Here is a 19,727-nt window from a genome sequence, read left to right as displayed (position 1 = left end):
AAATGGCCGCCATAAGTGAAGTGCCGGGGCCGAGAATCGCCCGAGCACTAGAGCGCTGAGCCCCCGACTACCCCCAAGATGGCGCCTGAAAAGCTCGCGCCAGGGAGGACCGTGTGAGTCGACCGGGGCCCTAAATCGGCCCTTAGGATGCAAGTCGCCCCTTGAAAATCAAGTGTGTGGCCGTCCTAAGTGTGCAAAGTCGCAGGAAGTATTGCTAGTATTGCAGGTAAAATCACATTAAGTACAACAAATAAAATCGGCAATTTTAAAAGACAAATGTAAAATGCAGCGTGTAAATAATGCCTGCCTCCGAGTGAGTGCCAGGGAGCTAAGTGTGTAAACCGGAGGTTTAGCACAAGGGAAAATTTATAGTGTCGGGGCCGAGAATCGCCCGAGCACTAGAGCGCTGAGCCTCCGACTACCCCCAAGATGGCGCCTGAAAAGCTTGCGCCAGGGAGGACAGCGTGAGTCGACCGGGGCCCTAAATCGGCCCTTAGGATGCAAGTCGCCCCTTGAAAATCAAGTGTGTGGCAGTCCTAAGTGTGCAAAGTCGCAGGAAGTATTGCTAGTATTGCAGGTAAAATCACATTAAGTACAACGAATAAAATCGGCAATTTTAAAAGACAAATGTAAAATGCAGCGTGTAAATAATGCCTGCCTCCGAGTGAGTGCCAGGGAGCTAAGTGTGTAAAAAAGTGTTGGAGTTTTTTGTTTTTTTGTCCTCATTTGTATTTAGCCAATATAAATTGGAGATGCAACAAAAAGAAAGAGAGGAGAGATCATCAAGAAAAAAGGCTTATAACTTCCAGTTTTTGGTTGTGCCAAATATGAGGGAATCCGGTCACTCCTTTTACAGAGGGGATGTACTGGGCATCTCGGACCCTCAATTGATCCAACCTTGTACCTCTTTCTTATCTCCCTCCTTCCAATTTCCTTCTCCATTGTAACAGGTCACACAGAAAATCCGCTCCATGGCTGTCAGCCCAAACCATTTTGGACATTCCTGGCCTGTATGGCTACCACATAATCATAGGACTAAATTAACCACCATGAAAAGATTATTGGAGATGGGGACATCCTTAACTAAGAAGAAAGGAGAAGAATACATAAAAAGGAAAAATAGCTACCTCAGAAGATTAAATTAAAAAAAACAATACTTTAGGCAGTTTTTTTTCTTTTTTACATTTGCCTACTTCTACACCACTCATCCCAAACATTCCAGAATTTTGTTTTTATTTGTTATTCGTATTTCCCTATCCAGTTTTGCAATCCTATGTATCGAGTTGAGCCATTCACACTCCACAGGGGGAACAGGCAGAATCTACTTAATACACAGCTCCCTGAGCGCCAATAAAATTAACAAAAACATAAGAATTTTATGGTGTTTAGATACGTTAATTGTTACATCCTCATCTGGGGTTACACCAAAATTTGTCTGTGGAAGACTCACCTTGACTTCATACCCCATAATGCTGGAGATTGTCTCACCTACATTTCCCCAAAAGGTTTGGATGGAAGGACACCGCCAAAACATATGTGCTTCGTCTGCATCAGCTTCCCCGCACTTTAGGAACATCTCTTGGCAGGGTCCATTACGCTTTATGGAAAGTAAATGATTTTTTCTTAGAGGTGCAGACTTAACACTGCCATAAAAAAGACAGAGATACTTGCCATAAAGTATCAAGATCGTAGCTCAGCAGCTCCTTCCTCCAAATTGATTTAAACCAAGGCTTAGAGTCCTCTAAAATTTTTTGTCTTCTTGATAAGACCCATAAGCCATTGACATTTCAAGTCATAATTTTCAGGTAGCTGAGTTTATTTGAAACTGCCATTCAATAAATAAAACAACTGCGTTTTTCCAGGTAGCTTAAAAAACCAAAACAAAAGCTGTAACAATTGAGGACTTTTTTAAATGATTTCCCCCCACCCTTAATGCAAATTATATTTTTGTCGTCTTTTTTTACATTTTAACTTTTTACCTGTGACCCACCACTCCCTCCCTGGGGAACCCTCCCTAGGTTCTTGAGGTATAGTAATACACCTCAATTTGAGCTCTCCTACTCTTGGATGGGCTTTTTGATACACTTTTTAATGCGGCTGTGCTTTAATCAGATCTATAAAAGTTTTCACGTCATTGGGGTCTCGAAAATTGTGCATCTTATTATTCAACATAACTCTTAGTGATGCAGGAAATCTGATATTTGCTGTGGCACCAAGATCTCTTAATTCCAAAATAAATTTACCAAGCTCCCATTGGCGGTCCAGTAGTACGGGATATATCTGACCTTATGCGATTTGACCAATTGTTTTCCTTGTATGAACCTGCTTTTAGTGCTCCTGAAAGTATCCTCTCCTTCAGTGTATATGTTCTGAAGTTTACCAAAATTCTTCTGGTTGACTTTCTGCCAGTGCGAGCAACAAAAGGATCCCGATGGACACTCTGTATATCTTCCTCTAATGAGGCTTGGTTGAGATCCCTATTCTGCTCCAGTATGAGAGCAACTACAAAAGCCTTTATGCGACCCCCTTCTGAGCCCTCCGGGACATTTAGTATTCAGAGATTATTGCTTCTCGCGCTATTTTCGAGGGCTTCTATCTTGTCTTTTAATTCTTGTTCATTCTTTTGTAGTTTAGTAATTTCCATCTGGTTTACCACTACCTTCACTGCAAGCTGCCCATACGCATGCTCCATTGCGCCCACTCGTTCCACTAAGCCAGTGGTTCCCAAACTGTGCGCCGCGGAACCCCGGTGCGCTGTAATGAGGAGCCAGGGGGGCCGTGACCACAATGTGGAAAAGTGAAGCAGCCTCAGCCAAAATATGGTCCTGCAAAAACCTGGGACATGATTTGTCCCAAGAGCGCACAGCTGCCATACGTTCGTACGTATACGCGTCGTATGTGCATTCACAGGCGTCTGAGGTAGTCTCCATTACTGGCATACGCATGCCATACGCAGCTCTGGCCGTTTGAGGGGAGTTACTGCTGCCGTGTACTGCCGCCCGCTGTCTTCCGCTGCCCGATCCTCTTTCCACGTAAGGTAAGTTAAGTTAGGGCCGTTGGTGTTGGGAATGGCATGGGAGGGATTCCTGTGGGGTCCTCTCTGTGACTGTTGTATGGCAGCCAAGAAGCCAGAGAGAAGACCTTGCCTTAGCTTATATTTTATGTGTGATTTCTAACGGGCTCCGTTTTTACAGTAAATATAATGCTGGTGATACGGGTGTAAAACAAAGGTTGGGCAGAAGATCGGCATTCTGCCCAACCTTCGTTTTCACCCATATAAGCCAAGCCAAGGCCTTCTTCTCTCTGAGAGAAGGCCTTGGCTTGGCTTATATTGTATGTCTGATTTCTAACGTGCTCCATTGTTACAGTAAAAATAATGCTGGTGAAATGCCGATCACAGTTTGGGAAGCACGGCCTTAAAGGTGACAAAAGGTTCCTTTGTCCTATCTAATTGAACTGAAGGAGATTGTAAAGAGGAAAGTTGACTCTGGGCACTCCTAGAATTAACACCATCCAAAACTAAATCAGAAGCATTTTCCAAACCAGCTAGTGGCTCAAAACTATTTTGTGTAGGTAGGAGCCAATGTTTAAGGCCGAATTCGAGTTCATTTCCCGCTCGATTCCTGCTTTTGCGGTGTGGTCTTATCAACATTTCGTGCTTCAGGATTAACTTTTATATTGGTTGCTGACTCCTGGGTTTGTGCTTTAAAGTATGTGCGCAGAGTGGGTGTAACTTACTTTTTTAGGGTTCGCGTTTCTTTTCCTTTCTCTTTTGCTGTAGAGCTTTTAGGGGGATTATACACTTAAATCAGACCAATATTCTGTTCCACCCCTATTTGTGCTTCTCCTGTAGGGGCAGGGGTAGGTGGCTTAACCAAACTGGACTCCGTTAATACTACTGGCGAAATTACTTGAACCCTTGGTCTTGATCTTGAGTCCGCTACACCTACTGTGAGATCTTCCTCGCCCCACACCCCTCTGCTCCTTAATGTATATCTGTTTAAGCTAGGTAGCTCCTTAAAGGTCCCACTTTTTATTTTCTCCTGTAATTTATCCTCTCTTTTACCTTTCCTCCCCTTCTTTCTTGGGATTTTCTTAGAGATTGCAGCCCCCCTCCCTGCTGCGCCCTCTTTCAATTCTTCCTGCACTTGCCTCCTTACTGGGGTCATTGGTCTCGGCTCCCCTCTCACATCCTCAGGCTCTTCAGGCTTCTGTGCCCTTAATCTGACAAACAAAGCTGGTGGGAGAGAGTCACCTGCCTTTGCCTCTCCAGGTAAAGTTATTCGTTCTGCCTGAAACTTGCAGGGTGATCCCGTGACTGCAACCGCCCAGAGTGGGAGTCCGATTCTTGCTGCCGCCCAGCGACTCTTTCTGAGCCACACAGCTGCCTCCGTCCAGACGCCACCCAGCGTTGCCGTAGCTAGCTATGTGTCTGGGGCCGTCCGTAAAGTGAGGACGCCCGAAGCAAGGCGCTTGAGGGAGACGCATCAAACCACGCTGAAACGCTGGCGTACCTCGGGAAAGAAGCCTCCCCTGAGACCTCGGGAGCTTCAAAACTCGAAATCTGCAGCATTCGTATGCGAGCAACAGCTCCGACTACGCACGGCCATCCATCAGGTAAGAGGGCTCACGACCGCTACAAATCAGCGGCTGCCATGTTCCCCCATGTAGAAGATCCTATTCTTTTGTGGGTGGCTGTTTCCAGTGTTGGAGTGTTAAGTCACTCCTCTCCGCCCAAAGCAAACCCACATCCGACTTTTAGTCAAAAGGAAGTAATCTCTGTGTTTTAAAGATCCTGATATGGAGTCTTCTCCTTTGGAGGACCGCATTTTGGATGGTCATGTGCCCGACAGCACGATCTCCTTGATTTATAAGAAACTCATCAATAACAGAGCTGACTTGCTGGTCCGCCTCCGGGCTGCATGGTGTGCAGACGGACTTGAATTGGATTATGAGGACTGGCAACCAGCTCTGTCCTCGCCCAAGGAGGTCGCCATTCCTGCTCGCTTGCGGTTCGTCCAACTTAAGATTCTCCATCGAGTGTATGTCACTGGGCCTTGTCTGGTTCGAATGGGTTTTTGCTTGGATGGGTTATGTAAGCGTGGCTGTGGGATGTCTGGTTCCTTTCTCCACATATTGTGGGAATGCCCGAAGATGGTTAGGTTCTGGTCCCGAGTGCATGATGTCATGAAAAGTGTCACGGGTGTGTCCCTGCTGCCCGAGGCCAGGCGTTGTTTGTTAAATGTTTGGGAGCCTAATGATTACAGCTCAGCGCAGATTATATGGGCGACCCTTGGAAATATGGTCGCGAAGAGGGACATTGCCCAGCTCTGGGGTTCACATAGCCCGCCTACCCTATCCAAATGGAAAGAAAACATGGACTGGTGCATGTTCCCGGGAGAAGACTGTGTACCTTTCCCGGGGACGGCCCGGGAAATGGGGTAAAATCTGGTCCCAGTGGAATGCTTATCGTGGTAATATATGTACCCCCCCACAGGATGTGGCCATTGACGTGTCTTCGTCCCCCTAATTGGCATTCACTCGTCATCTATGGTTAATGTTTCCGCTTGTTTCCTTTTCCGCCCCTACCTCCGTTCAATCTGATTGCATTGTATTCATCTAGCCATTGAGCTTTGCCTGCACGGTCCCATGACAATGTATTATTATGTCTCTGCCTTGTGAGGTTTGGTTTGTTTATTTGTATGTCTGTTCTTTTCTTTTTCAATAAAAACTTTATATAAAAAAAAACAACCTTTGCTTACAGATGCCTGTTCAGGGGAATTCTCAGACTTTTCAGATCGATTTGACACACCCATCAGTACATCAGGACCACCTTTAGTAAAATATGCAACTGGTTCTCTTAATTCACCTTGAGGTTCTGTTAGCCACCCACATTGTTTTGCACTGCCAATAAGAAGCTTTAGGCCTTTTTATTCATTTTTCCTTTATTTTTGAACGTGCTCCAGATATATGTGTAATTCTCTCACAACATTAAAAACATCAAACATGACAACATCACAGACATCTTTGGAATGTCTACAGGTAGCTAATGATCAGCCGCTCCTTCTGAACATTCTTTCTCTTGTATTTATGATTTGCTCTCAACTCAGGTGCAGCAGTGTATTGATTTTCCTTTAATTTCATGTGCTTGGCAATCCAAATATTTGACCTGGGTTGTTTTCTAGGTGATTTATGCTGTCTATGTGTCCTCACAGGAAATTTTTTCATTTTTCAAAGTCATCTTTGCTCCAGTCATATGATACTAATAATTGCAAAGAGTAGTCCAGGAACCTGCTGTTCCTCCGCTTTAAGCTGTGTGTTTTGATAATGTGCATTATATTATCATTTACTATAGCTCCTACATGTATGAAAGACTGAGCAATATACCAGTCTAGAGTATCTCTTGTTTCCTATTGGTGTGCAAAGCTTTGATAAAAAAAAAAAAAAAAGATCCTGATATGAAAAGGAAGGAAGGACACTGTAGTAACACACTGACAGTTGCGTTTAAGAGTTAACTGCCCTTGAGCAGTGTGCAATTACTACTCGTATAAGGCTGATTCATTTTCTCTGTGTAGCTGGCCTGTTTACAAGAAAAGACAACAAAGGCATGTAACCTTCATTGCTCCCTGAAGTGAGAGAAATCTGCCGTGAAGGAACAGAAATGTTTACTTCAAACAGACTTCCTTCTTCACTTTTTGAACCTCGCTAAAACTTGCTCTAAAACCAACAGGCAGACGTGATTAAAAGGCTCTGCATGAGGATATCTGTTTTGAAGAATTTTGTTTAAAAAAATATGACTATTAAAATATACGAAGAATAAATTGACAAAGAAATGGGTAAAGAGGAATAAAAACATATTTAGTGGAAGTATTGTTTTTACAATACTGCCATCTATTGGCCAGTCACAAGGTGATTCATTTCGTGGTTTAGAAAGTCACTGAAAAAAAAAGTAGTGGTTTAGGATAGCTCGTTGAAAAGCTTTCGTGGTTCAGGAAGTCATGGTTTAGGCAATAGTTGTTTAGACATATAACTGAAGTCCATAGCACAATCATCAGAGGGTGTCATATCCGAGTCGACAGTCCTGTTGTGTGCGAGGCCAATCTCGACCAGCAGAACCACTGCTTTATCCTGGCCTGACCGTGCCCTCGTTGGACCCTGCACATGGCCCATGCCGGCCCACACCCCATGTCTCCTCTTCAGCTGTTTTGTGGGCAAGAGCACCTTTCCGATGTCCCTCCACTTGTTCCCTCTGCTCTGTAGTTGTCCAGCCACTCCCATGCACCAGTAGGGACCAGGAAGATGTGTGTGTTACCAACCAACATAACACACAGCTTTGCAGGGAAGAAAAAGCAGTATCGGGTCTGCCTCCCTCAATGCGTGCTCAACCTCCAGAAAGGAAGCCCGTTTAGCCTGCACCGCTGCGGTGAAGTCAAGGAACAGAGTCATATCTGCGTTGGCAATCCAGAAGGGACCATCCATACATGCCTTCTGGAGCAGGGTGCAACAGTCCTGTTAGTGTTGTAGCTGGGCTACGGTGGCCTCCCTGTCGGCGGGGTTCTCACAGGAACTTGGTCTGGACTGTTGAGCATGAATAAAGGGGAAAGCTCCATCAGGGGCTACCTCTGTTGTCAGCCAGTGCTCCAGGTAGGCAACCATGTCCTCTCCCTCTGCACCCTCAGGGAGCCCCACAACCCGCACATTATTGTGCCGGTTACAGTCCTCTACGTCTTCAGCTCTGCTCTCCAAGGTTCTCACTGATGCAGAGCTATCAGCCATCTGCCACTGTATGGACTGCTGTGATGGTCGTTGCTCCTCAACCAGCACCTCTATCTCCCTGACCTCGTCAGCTAGCTTCCGATAATCAGTCCACAGCAGGCCCAGTTCCACTGACACGCTTTTCATTTGTGCCTGAAGGGTGTCTTTAGAGTCTGCAATGGCAGCCAGGATCTTGTTAAGAGTTTGTTGCAGGACAGAGGCCATCTGTTCTGTGCTACTTCCAATTGGCAGCCGCTTTGTGCGGGCACCCCCATGTGTGGGTCCGCAGTGGTCACCTTCTATTTACCCATCTCAGGCCCACCAAGCACAGTCCCAAAGTACAATCAACCAATATGGCCCTCTCCAGGAAAGCAGTCCTGACCTTTAGAAACAGCAGGAGCTACCCTCCGGATGTCGCACCCAGTCAACCACCCAGCTCCAGACCTTCTGGTCAATACTAGCCACCTTCAGACTTACAGGGAGTTCAGGTGGCAGAGGTCTTCACCCAGAAAAGTCCAAATCGGGCATCACTACATGCCCCAAATCCTCTCCGCTGGCCCTTCGATGCATTTTCGGTGGCCATGGAGAGGGAAACAGTCAGGATTGCTAAATAAGACTGTACCACCAGGGTCCACTCTCCAGCCTTGCAGCAAGTCTCTTAATTAAGGGCTCAGGATCCTCATAAGCACACCTCAGTCCATATTCTTGCTCCACGCAATGCAAGATGTCCCTCTGGGGGGAGGGAGATGGCAATTGCCAGCTGTCTCCAGTGCAGGGCCCCCCAATCTGTTTCATCAGGGACCCACCAGGGTGTCACGCTCCACTGATTACCGGCTGCTTTGTCTCCAGGCCCAGGCTGTGTGTGTGCCTCCAGCCCCCCTCCTGCCAATCTGCACCCAGAAATAAGTTTACAGAGAGGTTCCCCAGTTCTGGGGAGCGAGTCAGGCTTCCAATGGGGCCCAACAGGCCAATAGCACAGTGATCTGCCGCCTCCTCTGCGCTGTCAAGCCGGGACACTCAGGGGCTGATATCCGCTACCCAGGGGTCATTTTACTGATGTCACACACCTGCTGCAGCTGCTTGCGTGTTGCCCGCAGCTATTTGGCCCTGCACGTCCTACCTAAAACAGAGTCTCAGCCAATAGAGTCGCTGTCTTCTGCGAGGCCACATCTTGACCTCTGCCTCCCTGGGGCGGCCCTTCATATGGGCCCCCCAAACTCAAGCGTGGCAGCTCAGGCACGTGGGTCAGGGTGGTGTGTACTCTGCGGCGAGCTCTTATCGCCCCAAGGCGTCTCCACAGGCCAGTCACCCCTGCCCCAGAAAGTCCTCAGCCGACGATCGGCCAAAGAAGAACCGTTGTGCAGCCAGGTAATGAGGATCAAAGCGGATTAGTGGCAGGGCCAGTGCGGAACTCTGGCCTCATGCATCCGCCATCTTTTATTTGCTGGCCACGCCCCCTGGAGCAAGGCGTAACTATGACTGTTACTACAAGCTTACTTTTCTTAATATGAAGGACATCCCTCCGAGGTGGGTACAGATTTGTTTCCTTTGAAGATGAGCAAGCCCTAGACTTTGCTAGACATGAACAAACAGTGAGTATTGCATGAAAACAAGTATTTTGTGGTGGGAGGAGGCTCATGCTCGGTAGCATCCTGGGCCGTCATGTAGGGTTATTCTCATCTGCGTTTGAAAACCCTGGGCCATCCCAATTAACTTCAGACCATCCATGTACATAAAGGAGCTTGTAGATTAGCAGTGTGTAGATGTGTTTCTACTTGGTGTGCGTTGGGCCGAAGCCTTCATAGTTTGCTGGTCTCGGATGTACAACCGGGTGTTTCTTCGTCTCTGTGCTTGAAAGGTAAACAGTGGTTCTTCTGCCAGCCAGTGCTGTGCTCGGTGCGCACGGGGCGGCTCCAGGTTGAAAGATTGATTTCCTAAAATGCAATATAAATCAAAATGTATGTAGAGTGTATTATTGTAGATGCATGTAAGTAGAAAATGTGCACGTCGTTGACAACACTACAAGACCATGAAACTGGTAGGAAGGCACTTGACATGAGCATGAGACATAAGATATTGGAAATCAGACAGCCATACACTACCAAAATGCTGCATTTTGATTGCTTCTAACCGGGTGATATCTACCCAGGAGATTCAAAGCCAGTACTTGAGACAAGTCTTGTTAGTGTCAGCACATGTATCACTACGCCTTCTTCCCATACCTGCTTCCTTTGAAGGTCACAGAGTTCTAACAAAGAGCACAAGTTGTGCTCTCGCTCACAGGATGAACCTATCGTGGGAGGCTTTGGGAGAGAAGACGGATATAGGTTTTTCTTTACAGAAGGATAATATGTACATGAAAATGGATTTCATCCCTGCTGCCACACTTTCTTAAATAAGCGAGTTCTTGAATACATTACTCATTTTATATATTTAAGTGTTACCAGTCTGTGAAGATTGTGTAGTCCATGGCAGTTTTCAATGTGCTTTTTGGTGTCAATCTGTTCAGTAGTTTTTGAAAACCAAATTTCAAAATATATCTAGGGACGCGAAGGCTCCGCAAACCCTCCCAATCTCGTGCTGAGATTTGAATTGCTGCCAACACTTCAACCAGGAACTGTTGGCAGCCATCTTGGGACTCTAATTTAGCTGAGACCCTGGAGAAAGTTTTTAAAAAATAAAAAGGGGGAAGGGTCGGAATACTCTGGCCCTTTAGCTGTGGTCCTGGGGTTCCAGAGTTACCCCAGCACTGCATAAAAGCCCTTTTTTTAATGGTTGCCAAAAAACGCAGCAGATCTGTGACTCAGACATGGGGAAAAAGGTAGCACAGGCTCCAGTGCATGTTTAGAAAAGAGCCCCCGGGTGGGCATTTGTTAAGAAAAAGAGGGGGCATACGGGGCTCCCCTTCTAAGGTTCTTTGAGCTCCGTCGACCACCACCTCCCCAGAGGTTTATTTACATATTGTTGGGGGGCCATTGGACCCCCTCCATGGGGTCTTTTGAGCCCCCGAGAACACCACCTCCCTGTGCCACCAATTAATACATGTGGGTGGTGGGCTGTGCAGTCTTCCTCTCTGCCATATATACGGCCCCAGGCGAGCACCACCACTCTGGGGCCAGCAGTTAAAATACACGTGGGAGGGGGATGTGCAGTCCCCCTCCTAGGCCTTATACAGCCCCGGGGACCACCCCCTCCCCTGGGACGGCCCATGTAAACAGAAGGTAGGGATCCTCCTGGAGCCATTAATAGCCCTCGGGACCACCAAAAACCCCCAGGGCCAGCTCCTGCTATGCCCCGGGGTGCCCACCCCGAGACATAGCTGTTTGTTTTTGCTTGGCAGGTGAAAGGGGCTCACATTTCACACATTAAAAACCATTAAAATGCCTCAGTTATAGTTACCTGAGCTAACTATAATGAATGCCCCCGCAATGCACTGCTTATGACCTGACCTATTACATCACTCATGACCTGGTCAGTGACATCACTGATGGCATCTCAAATGACATCACTGATAACATCATCAAGTGAGTGTGTTTTCTAAGAGTTTATGGCTGTTAAAACATATACACTAACCTACTACAAAAGTTAGATTAGTATACTAGTTTTACTACTGAGTGTTACTGTTTCTAACATATGTGAGGGATTTCAGTTGAAGTCGACATCTGTGGTAGTGGGATGTCACTGTTACCTCGAGGGGCACCTTCACCTTATTGAAAATAATTCGGACTGACAAAATCAATCCTAACAGAATCCCACAAAAATCTTAAGATTGGAAGTGCGACAATCTGTGCCACCACTACCTGTGCTGTATCATTATTTTTATTTTTACTTATTTTAAAAGTTTTATATAGCGCGAACAAGATCTTTGCAGATAACAGAGCGCTTTACAAGGGAGGTGGAAGGGTGGGGAAACAGGGGAGCATAGTAGGAAGGCAGGTCAACAAGTTAATGTAAATAGTAGAACTATTACAAATATTACAGGTAAGTAGTAGAACTATTACAAATATTACAGGTATGAGGTAGCATGGCATAATTGTACGTAGGTCATCAACAATGTAGATAACACAAAAATAGAACATAATACAGATATGAGTAAACATTTTAGACTAGTACAAATAAGAACCCATGTGCATAGGAATCAGATCGGTAATACTGATCGGATTGTATCTCAGACGTAATTGTTCAAGTGTATTTAGCCATAAGGATACTTTTGACTTCTTTCTTAAAAAGAAGGGAGGAGGAGATGAGCCTGGTTTCCGGAGGAAGTGCGTTCCAGATCCTGGGTGCCATTCCTGAGAAGGAGCGTTTGAATGTTTTTTCCTTCCGGAATCTTCGAGGTTTCAGCAGAAGATTGTTTGTACTTCTGGTGGTTCTGGAGCCGCCGGAGACTGTCAGTTTATGGGTGAGGTAGCTGGGTGATTTCAGGTGTATAGCCTTGTGCGTCATGCAGGCAATTTTCAGGTGTATTCTGGCTTCAAGAGGCAGCCAGTTCAAGGATTTAAAGTCAGGGGAGATATGCGAATGTTTTTTAGATCCAGTGATGAGTCCTGCTGCTGCGTTTAGTGACGCTCTGAGGGGTGCAGTTGTAGTTAGGGGGAGGCCGCAGAGGGCCACGCTGCCGTAGTCTATGCGAGGGATGACTAGTGCTTGAACTGCTGATTGGAAGTCTTTTGCTGGGAGGAAGGGTTTAAGTTTCCTCAAGGTATTTATTTGGAAGTTCGCCCCTTTAGTTGCCTTGCTGATATGCTGCTGCATGTTGAGGTTGGTGTCAAGTGTTATGCCTAACGATTTTGCTGAGTCCACGATGGTCGGTTGGACATTGAGTGCTGTTAGGTGCTTAAGCCATGTTTGTGCGGAAGATATTTTCGTGGGGGGTGAGATTAGGAGGAACTCTGTTTTCATAGCATTGAGTTTGAGGTGGTTGTCAGCCAGCCAAGCTTGGGTGCTTCTGATCATTGAGTTCAGACGCAAGATGTCTTTGGGGGATTGTAACTTGAGATATAGTTGAGTATCATCGGCGTACATGTGAAAGTGTACATTGGATGATTGTAGCAGGGTGGTGAGAGGTTCCATAACTAGGTTGAACAGAGTAGGGGATAGACAGGAACCTTGTGGGACACCTAGCGATACCGGTACTGGGGAGGACATCATGTTTTTGCTCTTGAATTTCTGAGACCGGTTGTGTAGAAAGGAAGTGAACCAACGAAGAACAGTCCCAGAGAGGCCCATTCTTGTGTTTAAGAGTTCGAGTAGGTTCTCATGTTTCACTGTGTCAAATGCTGAGGAGAGATCGAGGAGGATGAGGAGGCAGGAATCATTGTGATCTAGAATTCGGAGGGCGTCGTCAATTATGTGAGTCATAGCTGTTTCAGTGCTGTGCCCTGCTCGGAAGCCTGATTGATGAGGGTTGAGGAGATCAAACTGTTCTATGTGCTTTGTAAGTTGTAGTTGAACGCATTTTTCTAAAAGTTTGGCGAGAGTGGGAATGTTGGTAATCGGACGGTAGTTGTTTAGATCAGTGGGGTCGGCTGTTGGTTTCTTCAGTAAAGGTGTGACTTGACCAACTTTGAGGGAGTCTGGGATGGTTCCTTGCTGAAGTGAGCTATTGATAATTTTAGTCCACAGTAAACAATAAAGTATTGAATCATTCTATCAATCAATTTTTATGTGCTAAAGACCGCAGCCTGGCATAGAACGTGTCCATCGACTCCCCCTCCATTTGCTAGATTTGTTGTAGCTTAAACTGTTCAAAAGCATCACCCGCTCGCTGAGGGGCACCAGAGCTCCTGCGGCTATTGTCATGTGGGCACTCATGGATGTCCTGGTAGCCTCTGCATGTCCTTAATAACACATCCCGCTCAACCTCTACCTTCATAAATGGAGTTATTCCAATGTGGAAAGACCCAATAAAGCTCCTGGTGCGGAAAAGAATTCAACTTAAAGCCTTAGTCCTGGTTGTCAAAGCATTCCATAAGATGGGAGCTCCCTACCTTAGAGAAAGATTTCAACCGTATGTACCACAACGTACCTTGAGATCTTCCTCTCAGCTTTTGAACTCAACTCCGAAGGTCCTGCTCTCCTGGGTCGGGGGGAGATCTTTACAAGCTATGGCTTCTCGGCTATGAAATAGCCTTCCTCTCTCTCTTCGACAGACACCGGACCTCCTTACTTTTAGAAGGAGTCTAAAAACATGCCTCTTTCAGCTTTGAGTTTCCGTTTTATACGAACACTTTGTTTGTTGTTATGTGGTCTTTGTTTTCCTAGTGCCGGGACACTCCTGGGAGTAGCCGTGCGCTCTATAAATACCTGATAACATAACATAACATGCCTCTCATCGTCCCAAGTCTTTCATCGTCCTGCCCATCACCTGGCCCCATCCCTTGCCTGGCCCTGCCCTCAGATCTACACATTTGGGGGCAGATCACCACTGCATTAGGGGAAGTGACCGAACCTGCACTAGATGTAAATCTCTTCATGGCATTACTGGGTCACGCGGGAGAGGATGTCTCACAATTGTTCTTTTTTCTTGGACTGAATGGGACCCACTTGAAAGTTTGGGGGACCCCTGGAGCATTGCCCCTCCCCCATGCGCCGCAGGGGACTCCCTCCAGTATTAGGGCACGCTAGAGAGGTTCCCAGAGGATGCCTCAGTTGGGTTGCTCCGGCTGTCCTTCTTGTAGTGTCCTGCTGGACACATTCTAGTGTTGCGGAGTGTGGTGTAATACATTTACACCCACCCATCACAGGCGTCATCAGTCCGGTGATCCTGCTAATAAAAGGGACCGGGTGCACGTGCCCTTGGTCAGTTCCAGTACCCCACTATTGTCTCGGTGTGGTCAATTCTGCAGCATGAGGGCCTATTGGCCCAAGACACCACAATGGCGAGGAGGCAGGTCTGACCCTCGTGTATCATGGCAGCCGGCTGGCTGTTTTTTCTCGTGGGGAGAGGAGCTGCCCACGTCAAGGGCACCCCTGCTGCCCGTACGAAGACTACCGGGGCAAGACTGGGCCAGACGATGGGCACCCAATGAGGGCACTGGCACTCACCCGTAGGCACCCTGCAGCTGCCGACACGTCAAGACTTCTGCAGCCGTAGAGCAATAACAAGGGGGTAAACAGTTGCAGTCAGTGCTAGGCCCGAGGTGCTTCGACACTGCCGACTGAGACTGCTGATCGCCCCTCCCACACATGCAATGCCCGAAAGGGGAGAGTAGATAGAGCCCACCCTCTGGCAGCTCCAGTGCTCACAGGTATGAGGAGCGGAGACCGGCCCGGTTGCATCCCCTGGGGCACATTACTCACCTATGGTGTGCCCAGAGTGAGCCTGCATCACATTAAGGAAGCCTGCACTGGCATCCTTAGCCCTGCAATGCCCGTTAGTCCCCAGGGGAGCAGGAAAGAAAGGAGCAAGAGCTGTTGTGGCCCTGCGAGAGGCCTCCCGCTGTTTGGCCCTGCTGATGACAAGGCCGCACCTGACCAATGTACGGGCACCAGCCTCTCTGGTGTCGGCAAGGCCAGCAATGAGACAAGAAGGACACCCCCCCCCTTCCTGCGGTGATGCCTGTCAGCAGTGCGGCCTGCCACCATCTGTCCTGGGGAAGAAGCGCTCTCCCATGGAGGCACATTCTGACTTCCGGCAAGGCCTAAGCAAGAGTGGCCTGCCGGGGTGGTGTGCACTCATTGGACAAGAGGCGCCTGCAGGTTGCCGCAGCAGCCTTGCTAGAATGCTGAGATCCAGCCTGCAAGGAATGTCAAGGCCTGGAAGGGTCCTCCAAAGCTGCCGGGCCTACGAAGCACAGTAGACTGTCTCACCGCTGTTAGTATTTGCCCCCTTACCTGCTGGCGAATAAACATTCATCAGGTCATACTGCCGGCCCACAGCCACCGCCGCTCTCTCACCCGAGACTGTGTGCCTCTAACAGCAACGCTCCAGCAGGCCTCCCCGTCTACCGACACCCTCCTTGCGGCAAAGAAAAGGAAACCAGCAACAGGCACACACCCCGCACCCGCTGCCTCGTTCACAGCGGAGAGGAGACATGGCCTGCTGTCTGACCCTGCTCCACGCTGACTTCCGGCAAGGCCTAAGCAAGAGTGGCCTGCCGGGGTGGTGTGCACTCATTGGACAAGAGGCGCCTGCAGGTTGCCGCAGCAGCCTTGCTAGAATGCTGAGATCCAGCCTGCAAGGAATGTCAAGGCCTGGAAGGGTCCTCCAAAGCTGCCGGGCCTACGAAGCACAGTAGACTGTCTCACCGCTGTTAGTATTTGCCCCCTTACCTGCTGGCGAATAAACATTCATCAGGTCATACTGCCGGCCCACAGCCACCGCCGCTCTCTCACCCGAGACTGTGTGCCTCTAACAGCAACGCTCCAGCAGGCCTCCCCGTCTACCGACACCCTCCTTGCGGCAAAGAAAAGGAAACCAGCAACAGGCACACACCCCGCACCCGCTGCCTCGTTCACAGCGGAGAGGAGACATGGCCTGCTGTCTGACCCTGCTCCACGCTGTTGTGTCCTGCGAGACACGTTCTAGTGTCTCGACAGGCACTGGATTAGTAACCACTCCCCCTATGGGAGTGGGCACACTGCACCCCACACCCATCCCTCACAGGCGTCACGAGTGACGTGAGCCTGCTAATAAAAGGGCCCGGGCGCAGTGCTCGAGGCCAGTTAACTAACCAGTGTCTGCGTTTGTTATTCAGCAGCATGGGGACCTAGGGCCCCGACATAACACGCGCGAGGCTGCGTCTGTCGTCTACAGCACCCGCTTGGCGGTGAAGAGCGACCCTGCTACAGCCCAGGAAACCACATAGTGGAGGAGGCCCATTGCAAACCAAAGGAAAACTGCGGTGGAGCTGCCCACAGCTGTGCCGTATACTGTGCAGTGCTACGGCCCGCCAGTGGAATGGGCACTGGGATCAATGAAGAGAGAGCTGGGGCCACATTGGCGCTGAGCGGGGCCGCAAACTGGAATCTACAGTCTCCTTGGCTGGAGGAAAGCCACCGTGGCCTGAAAGCAGTGGAGGCTGGAGCGTCATCTACCGGTCATATGCCTGCACCGCATCCAAGCAAGTCACTGGTAGGTGTGAAGCGGCCCCTACCAGTGTTAAAACAGGCACTCTGCCCAGCAGAACAAAGCCTGTAATGCCCTGCGACATCACCCTGAGCAAGGGAACAGAGACTGTAAATGAGCGCCCTGCTGCTCTGCAAACACTGCCAGCAGTGGCGCAATCAGCAAGGAAGAGAGATGCCATGTTGCACGCCCCGCACTGCCTGCTGCAGCAGAACTGCACCCAAACCTGGGTCTGCTGCCACTGTGCCCCCACCTCTACTGTGCTGCTCTTCTGGGAGGGGGGAAATTGTGTGCCCCTTAATGGCAACAGGCCACCACAGTGCGAGACTGTCATGAGAGCGCTACACGCCCCCTGTGGCCTGCCTATCCTTTTTGAAGGAAAGAAACTGTGACCCCCCCCCCGAGAGAGAACCCCAGGAAGCTGCCAAGACTCGAGGAAACCAAGGGCAGTCAAGCAGCAAGTCCCACGAAAGCCACAAGAAGAACCCACCAGTGGCAATTGGACCCCACCGCAAGCAAAGAGAATCGCACCACATGGCTCTAGTGGTGAAAGGACATCACCGCAACCTAGAAAACAACCACGCCAAGCTCCAGAAGAAGGTGATGTGAAGGGCCAAGAATATGAAATCCGCGGTGCGCCGACGCATGAACCCAGAAGTTTGACCACATGTGCAGGCACCCAGGAGAGTAAGACCTCCCTGAAGAGAAGGAGCAATGCTGAAGGCATCAGTGAGAATCTCCACCACACCAGATAAGCCCAGCCGTGGATCAAAGACAGCCGAGTGTCATCCCTCACACTGCCTCAAGATGGAGTTGCCAGTGGCCCAGACAGGCAAAAGGAGACTCGCACACTTCAAGTGGCAAGCGGGAACCACAGCATGTGCACTAAAGACCCGCAACATGTGGCCGGACACCACATCCCTCCGCAAGGAAGAAGGAGCACATTATATGAAGTGACCAACCCTGCCAAGCATGCCTGAACAGAGGCAGGATCAAACGCCATGACAGAGCAGCCTCGAGGTACAACTGTGACGCCCTCGAGTGGAAAGCAGAGAAGGATCGCGAAAACCCCCTGAGGAGGGCAAGGGGCCTACAAGAGGTCCTCAGGGAGAAGAAGCACGTCCTACCAACAGGACAGACCTGCACCAGTTCAGCAGCAAAGTAATGACCGTCCCAAGAACCGCACACGACCAGCGAGATTTCCACGTGGCGCAAACATGAGACATGTGGGAGGATGCCACATCCGAGTGACGAACCTGGATGGAAGAAGAAGAGCATGGCAGGACGCCACTCTGCGGAGGAGGAAACGAGAGTGGCATGACGCCACAGGGCAAACAACAACCACAACTGCACAAGAAGGAGAAGGAGAAGATTGACAGGACAGAAGACTTGTGCCAGCACTGGAGAAGGTGTTCATCAACAAAAGCCAGGCACCGGGTTGCAGGGACGTCACTGGCGACAGCTTTGAGTAAGGACCAACCGTAAGCCACCAGCAAGCGCGATCTGCGTCCGGGCCCCACGCGTCACAGTGCGACTGTCTACTCACCTGTCACCGGCCGCTTGACATCGATAGCACCACATCTAGCAAGGGCACCTGCCTGAAGACAACCCTAAGTGGCAACGAACTTCCTCAACTTCTCCTCACTCCACGAGGTCCCCAAGAGCAAGAGGTCTTGGGGACCCAACTGAAAGTAAAGTATTGCATCCATCTTCCGGGGGCATCATCATCATCACAAAAGACGTCTGAGGAGAATCACACCACCAGAGTGGATCCCAACGCTCAAGACATCCAGAGTACAACAAGGCACTCCTGGAACCGCGGGAGGCTAGCCACCCAGGAACCTTGTGTGCCCCCGTAAACCTGAAGCCTGCAGAAGAAGAGCATATCCGACCATTGGAATATTCACCCTTGGGGTTACACGAGGCTTGCCGTGGCCCTGTTGGGAGTTCTGCACCGACCCCTCAGCACGGCCCGCACAACCCACGCAGTCACGTGGCAATCCCGGGGCAAGGGCCTAAACGGAGTTCCTGTGAGAGGGGAATCCAGATCGAAGAGATGTGTCAGCAGCAGCTCCACGACAAGCACCAGGAAGCATGGAGATCACAGATGGAGACTGGTCACCCAAAGACCAACGGAGGAAGGCAGAGAACCAGAGTCCTAACAGCGAGAGCACACAGACTCTGAGACACCATCGCTTGCGGCTGCTTGAGCGGCTTGGCTGTGGTCCTGTTGGCAGTTCCTCAGCTACACCTTTGCGGGGCCTGCACAGTCCACATGGTCACATGGTCACATGGCAGTCCGGCAGGAAGGTCCCCCAGGAGACTCCTGTGAGAGGAGAATCCAGGCTAGAGAGGCACGTCTGAAGCTGCTCGCCTATCGTAGACTAAAAAGCATTATCGCCTCCAAGGAAAACCCTCAGCCATCAAGGTCATCCTCCATGTTTCAGGTTTCTGTCCACCGGAGCATGAGCGCCTGCAAGAAGATCTCCAAAGTGGACTCCACCACCGTTCCAGATGCACCGCCATTGGAGCTATGTAAATAGACTCCAACACCGCAAGACCAGGCCGGTCTAAACCACATCTCCGAGGTGGGCCAAAGCATCCTGACCATGCGTTCCAGAGTTCCAGCACTGCCCGGTAGATGGCCTGAAGAGACTCATTGGTGCTGTGTATTGGTTATTTGTTTTCTTCATAGGTTGGACTTTTGTTTGTTTCTTTTCATTAAAGTTTGGGAGGGATGTAGTGTCCTGCTGGACACGTTCTAGTGTTGCGGAGTGTGTTGTAATACACTTTACACCCACCACCCACCACCAGTCAGCTGACCCTGCTAATAAAAGGAGCCGGGCGCACGTGCCCTGGGCCAGTTCCAGTACCCCACTACTATCTCTGTGTGGTCACTTCG

The sequence above is a fragment of the Lissotriton helveticus genome, chromosome 12, assembly GCF_964261635.1.
Source record: "Lissotriton helveticus chromosome 12, aLisHel1.1, whole genome shotgun sequence".
Taxonomy (NCBI): Eukaryota; Metazoa; Chordata; class Amphibia; order Caudata; family Salamandridae; genus Lissotriton; species Lissotriton helveticus.
This window is presented reverse-complemented; position numbering follows the sequence as displayed.